At 53.6% G+C, this 6647-nt stretch overlaps 1 long non-coding RNA gene across 1 annotated transcript; it reads right to left on the reverse strand.

The window, feature by feature from the left end:
• Nucleotides 1–815: 815 nt before the first annotated feature.
• LOC140003510 (uncharacterized) lies at nt 816–6249 on the reverse strand. The gene is made up of 3 exons (XR_011812305.1): nt 5553–6249; nt 4708–5456; nt 816–2133 (listed from the first exon to the last, which is right to left on the reverse strand). It is a non-coding gene; the product is annotated as an uncharacterized lncRNA (long non-coding RNA).
• Between the last annotated feature and the right edge of the window lie 398 nt (nt 6250–6647).

Consider the following 6647-nt stretch of genomic DNA (forward strand, 5'->3'; position numbering starts at 1 on the left):
GTGGCAGCCGTGCCCTTTTCCCCCTGAGCGATACTTTTTGCCCTGGCCAGCTTGCAAAGAGCAATGGACTGGAAAGGAAACTTCATCTCCTGGTGGCGGTGCCGGGACGGGGACACCCCGAGCTGCCCCACGTGCTGCTGCGTGACCGTCCTCCTCCCGGAGCCCCCTGCCTGCATCTGGACCCGTCCCAGCTGCCAGGGGCCCCCGGGGGATGTGGGGTTTGCCCAGAAGTATGAGCAGGCATTCATAAAACTACTGGGAGGTGGGGGTTGTGAAAGCCCAGCACTTTTTTTTTTTTTTTAATTTTTTTTCATCTAACAAGTGACCTTTTTCTTTCCTTTTATTTTCACTTTCAATCTCTCGCCTTCCAGAGGTCAAGTGCTTTAAAAAAAAAAACAACTTGGCAGAACTAAAGAGGCAGGATTAATCCCCCTAATTACTTTATCTTCCTGGCCACCGCGTCGTCTTCCTCTTGCCAAGGTCAGTAATTTTCCTAAACCATCCTATTCCAAAATAACACAAGTCAGACCCCGGAGAGCCCGCGAAACTGGAGTTAAAAAGCACAACCTTTGCACGAACACCCTCATGTCTCCTCGCTGTTGTCTCTCCGTTCGGAGAATCTTCACAGTTCTTGTTTTTAAAAAAAAGGAAGAGCGAGTCTGATGTAAGGGCAGGACTCTGGGAGCTGGAGATTTATGGGGGAAAAAATACCGAGTATCATACAACCCCTGGTAAAGAAACCACCTTGCCAGCAGCCCTGCGGTGAGCATCCGTCACTTTGCTGCTTGAACATGGCTCGTTTCATAGGGTTGTACCCATCTGGGGCAAGGAGCAGGCCATAAACCCCACCAGCTATACGTGCTGCTCTCATTAATTAGCCTGCCTGCCACCCTGATTAATTAACCCCTGCAGTAGGATGCGGTGCCTCTTATCAGGGCTCGCTGGAAACACATCCTCCCCTCTGCAGTTAAACAGTAACGAGCTGCCTGGGCAGTGGATTTCCAGGAATCTGACGGGCTAAGGTCATCCCGAGGGATGTGGCACAGGGCTTCTGCTCCGTGCCATGGGACAAGGCTGAAGGGGAAGTTTTGTGGGGGTACCAGCTGTGGCTGAGCTCCCTTAAGGCCAGGTCCTGTGCAGGGGATGAACCTCGGGCTCCTGCCTGGGGTCCTGCAGCCCCATGGCTACAGGTTTATAGGGAAAATCAAGACGCCTGTAGCATTGAGTGGAGGGGATTTGAACCTCCAGGTTTCTGAAAGCCCTTTTGTTGCTGCTAATGGGATGGCAAGTGGTGTCCCCATCATCCACCTGAACCCCTTCAGGTCGTGCCTCCAGCTCAGGGCTGATGGCAGCGAGCTCTGCCTCGGGAAATGCTGCCCTTCAGGGTTATTTTCCCATCCATCCCTCTCCTTCCATAGCTCCTCATGCTTGTGAAAACAGCTATTAATCTACCTCCAGCCTTCTTCCAATTATTTAATACCTGTATTTTATTCCTTCTCGTTTGTCTTTGTAACAACCTTTTTTTTTTTTTTTTTCCTGGTCCCTCTCATCAGTGTTTTCCCAAGCTCTTGATTGTTTTCTGATTGCTGTAATCCTGCGCTATCTTCTGGCCCTGAAGCACGGCTCCCCAGAGGGGGAGGCTCATGAATTTATACAGCGACATTACACAGGCTGTGTAAAGCCTGGGGCAGGATTTTTGGAGCCTACAAGCTCAGTGTCCCCCAGGTTTCCCCCTCCCTGCACCTCTGACTCGGCAGGGCATTTCTCTCTTCGTTTGTCAAGATGAGTTTCAACCTGGGAGGAAATTTTCCCCATGGTATTAGTTTCTTCTTCTTCTTGCAACTGAAGCACGGTTGAGAATTCGTTCCCGAAACTTCCTTGGTTCTAATTTTACATGACGGGGCTGTCAGAAAGAGCGCGCAGAGAACCGAGCTCTTTGGGTGGCTGCTCTGCCTTACAGGGGGTTTTGGGCGAAGGGAAACTCGGCGCCCGCTCCCCTGATCATCAGCCCCACATTTCCTACCTCGGCTCTGGGGTATTTGTGTGGCACAGACTCAACCTGGGCCCCAAATGATGTCATTTCGGTTCTCCCCAAGCAGCTCCTCCACTCCTGTCACTTGGCAAGGACGCTGCCTGCAAAGCAAACAAACGCTTCGGTGAGCTGGTGTCCGGAGAGGCATCTGAAAAGCAGTCAGTATGAGGAAACGCACCGGGGTGCTGGGAAGGAACGCGTTCCCTGGCAGCTTATTTATCTCACAGAGACATCCTGGACTGAGGTTTGGGATCGGGTGAGGTGGGAGCCAAACTTAGCTCTGTGACAGGTCCCTTCAAGCACCCCATTGTTCTCCTCTAATGACTTGTTCCACTTTCTGCCCAGGATTAGAATTAAAAGAGTCACAAAATGTAACGAGAGAGCTCGTTTGTGAAATATTCTGCATTTTTTGAAGGGCAGAGCTGTGCAGTAAATACTGATGGCTGGATCAAGATGTATGCACCCGTGTCAGGTTTGGCTATGGGTCAGGGCTCTGGTGGGATTGCAGGGATCCAGATTTGGGGCTGGGGCCACTGATTTGTCCTGACTTCTTCCCCTAGTTCATCCCACTTGAAAAGACCAGGTAATTGCAAGTTCTGCTGCTGGTTAGAACAAAAACCAACACTCCCTTAACAGGTTCCCCAGGAAGGATGCTCAAGGTCAGGATGGGAAAGTGGTTTCCTCCATGACTCATTCTTTATCAGTCTCATCTACCTCCCCTCGGTGTAGGATAGGGCAGCTCCCTCACCGAGCAGCAACGACTGACATGGACTGGTTGGTTGGCCATCAGGAGAGCCCAGAAAAAATAAATGAAGATGCAAACATCTCCTGAAGGGTTTGGCGCCTGGAGGTGGAGTTTGACCTCTGCTGTATGACTTCTGCAGCGTGAATTACCTGGAGAGCCCCATCCCTCTGTGCTGGGCTCAGGTCCTGCTTGCAAGGTGTAAATGCAACTTACTGCCTGCAAACAGAAATCAGTGTCTGTCTGCTCCCAAAATTATGGGTGGGAGGAGGAACTTTCCCCATTTGGACTGCTGTTTGGGGTGATGGTCAACATTTTTCTCCCATGGCAGTAGCACAACACCAACACGGGTCTGGCTCCATTTTTTCAGCCCAAACCCTGCCCACAGGAGATGTCCCCTCCTGCCCGATGAGTTTTGTCCCCTTTCCTGGCCCCGTGGTGCACCAACGGTGTAGGTCACGGGATGACCTGGCACAGGAGCACACCCACAGCATCTCCTTGCGGTCCAGTTTCACCTTTTATTTTTTTTCGGAGAGGGCAGATTATGACCATAAAAGGGAATAACGGAATATCGGGTGCGGAGCCCTGCCTCGTTTGGCCGAGCACCAATTCGTGATGGTTTCGGGGGAAATAACCAGGTCGGAGTCATTTTCCTCTCCCCCCCAGGCCGAGAATGAAAACCATGCGACAAAACCGCGTGGTTCACCATTGAAACCAGGGCAGGACTTTTTTGTGTCGGCACCTCCTGTTGTTCTTGGTTCCACCTGCCTGAAACTGCAGCGGGGCCCTCACTTCTGCCTGGGCACGGCCGCACGGAGCCGCCGGTTCCCATAAAACCAGCTGGTGCTATCTAGGGTGACATCTCCCAGTGGTGAACTGGGGGGGGTCTGGTGGTTGGGTTGGCCAGGAGCCACAACCTGGTGGCCTTGGAGACCCAAGAACCTGCTTCTTGTGCTTGTGTATCCACACCTCCATGTCCTAAAGCCAACAGAACAAATTCCCTTTGTGCTTGAACATCCCTTCCACCCAGCTGCCTTGTCATGGCCCTCGCCAGACCATTCTTGTGGTTAAAACCAGAACTTTAATCTCCGGAGGTATTCGCCTAAAACGTGCCACCGGCACTGAATTACAGCCTTTAATACACCTGATAAAAAGGGCTAAGAGGGTTTCCTGGAAACCTTGACAGCCTTGAATTGGGAGCAGCTGTTGGCGACCAGCAGAGCCCTGGTAAGCAATAAAGCCTTCTTCCTGTTTAATGATTACCCTTCGAAATCTCACGGCCGACTGAGAGCACTTGTGACCGGGAGCTTAGCTAGGTATCAGCTTCACCCTTCTGGGAAGGCCGCACCCAGATAAATTCCTCGCTCCTCGCCTTCTCCTGCTGAGACCGACGTGGCGTTAGGGCCCACGCTGGGTCCTGTCTCGTTTCCAAGAGGACAGCCCCGGCACCACCCTGAGCACACAAGGCAGGGCAGGAGATTGCCACCGGTGCAGGGCGAGCCCCTGCCTGGGAGATGCCTCCGGGGATGAGGCAGCAGCCTCCAGGCTGGTCTGGCTGCTGGAGGAGGTTTGTGTTAATCACCCTGCAGAAGAAGTGGCTCTGGCAGCCTTGGGTTCCTTCCTTAAACTGCAATGGGATTTTTTGCCCCCCTTCCCAGGCAGCGTCGTGCTGATCATCTGCTCCTTTTGGGATCAGCGAGGATGGCCGGGATCAAGGGAGATGCACCGTGCAGGAGGCTCATGTGCATGTATAACACACCATATATTATATATAACATAATATAACCCCAATCCTCCTCGCCTCCACCCTTCCCTCCCCTTCTCCCTTCTTTCTGGGCAGCTCCTTGCAGAAAAACCACGGCTGCTGGTCCTGCACCATCACCCCCCCTCTCCGCCAGGCTCCTTCCTCTGCTCTTGCCCCGCTCCCGGGTACCTTTGCTCTCCCGTGGCAGCAGTGCCCCGGTTCTCCTCGCTCCACCACCCGCTACGATTCCTCTCGCCGTTACCACTGCAGCTATTTCTTCAAGCTGCCACCGCAGCGGTGAGCCCCAGGACCTATCGCAGCATCGCAAGCTGTGGCCCCACAAAACCCGAGGGGAACCACAGCACCTTACTCATTGGCACCGGGGCGGTGGTAGCTCATCGCCTCCTTCCCGCTGGGCAGCGGTTTGGGGAGAGGAGGAAGAGATGGCTGTGCTCATTTTGGGTGTCTGCTCTGGGGGATGCTCGTCACCGTGGCCACCAGCCCAACAGCTCGGGTTTATGGGTTATCTGCCCAGGTTGTTTTTGGAGAGCCAAGATTTGAAGATAGCATCTTCTGCACGGGAGGGACAAAGGTGGCGTTGAATGTTTGTTATCAGTGTGGTTCGGGGTAACACCGCTGGTAAAGTGGCTCCGAAAACTGCAGCAGGAGGCTGGGGAAGCCAACGTGACCAAAGGTTTGTGCGGTGGTTTGCTGCTGGCTGCATTTTGGTACGTAGAACTGAGTCATCGGGTCTTTGGGTTTAAGCTATGCCGGTCTGCAGGATGCATGAAAACACCTGCTGGGAGAGCAGCTGAAGTCCTCTGGGAGCTTTGGATACACGCACGTCCTCACAGTACGCCTGGGGTAGGGTTGTGCTGACGTCCCCACTGCGCAGGCAGCAAGACGAGGTGGGAGGACACAGAGGGGCTCACCCACGGCTGCAAAAAAAGCCCATGGCAGAAGCTCAGCTCCCACTGCAACCTGGCTCCAATCTCCCAGACCATAGATTTCCTTCCCAACCCATTGCTCCTCACCCCAAACCCGCTGCAGGGAGCAAGAGGGGATTGCACAGATGCCTCGGCTGCATTTTGGAGACCCCCCAAGGACACCTGCCTTGGTGCCCCATGATGCCAACAAGCCCAAGCCCTGAGCACAGCAGCTTTCAAGGGTAATTCAGAGCTTGCCAAGGACAGCACCCTGCTGCAACGGGTTGCTTTGCCCTGCTGGGATGGGGACATCGCCACAGCCCTGCAGCGACAGAGCCGAGGAAGCAGCAGCAGGGCAAAGTACAACAGGCAAATGAGCATCGAAAAAAAAAAAATAATTAAAAAAAAACTAAACCCCAAAGGCTAACTACACGACAGCGCGGCTGGGCCCCTGTTCCTGTATTTGCCTCGCTGGGGGCTATCTTTACAAGTCGCCCTGCTGCCAGATGTTCCCCCATTTGCATGCGGGGTGAAGGGAAGGGATGCTCGCGGGTCCCAGGGGTGCTGGTGCCGGATGGCGATTGCCACCCAGTGGCTGTGCCTGTGTTGGCTTTCACCCTGCGAGCTCCCTAGGAAAAAAAAAGCCTCATTTCTGCAGGCACCGGGCTTGGGGCAGCTGATTCCCTCCATCAGGGATCTCTGTGCAGGGCTCAGAGCTGTCTACTGCATGGTTGGGTTGGTATTACCCATAAAAAGCATGCGTAATAAAAAGATTTACTCCTTTCGCCTGCAGCAAAGCTGCTCTTAACCCCCACAGCAAGCCTTCTTCCCCTTGTTCCCCCTATTAAATGGTAAACAAGCCTCACCTTCGCACAGACACCTCCCCCAACATGCTTAATTGACCGTGGCCCCTTTCAAATCAGTGGGCTGCACCCTGCTCTCGTTAATGAAGCTCATTAAGGAGAGGGTGCTGGGGAAGGAAGTGCTTTTGCTGTGTTTATCTGATGCTTCAGTGGCTGGAGCAGAAGGTCGTGCACCTTGCAGGTCCCATAACCTTCGTGCTGGGGCTGTGTGTGTTTACCAGGGGGCAGAGCTGCTTGTTTGTTCCTTTTTATCATTTCTGCTCTAGCTATGGGGCCAGTCTATTCCATAGTGTGGTTTGAGACGTCTGCACCGCATCCCTTGAAAATGGGCTGAGTGGGC

The sequence above is a fragment of the Anas platyrhynchos genome, chromosome 12 (assembly GCF_047663525.1).
Source record: "Anas platyrhynchos isolate ZD024472 breed Pekin duck chromosome 12, IASCAAS_PekinDuck_T2T, whole genome shotgun sequence".
In the NCBI taxonomy this organism is placed as follows: domain Eukaryota; kingdom Metazoa; phylum Chordata; class Aves; order Anseriformes; family Anatidae; genus Anas; species Anas platyrhynchos.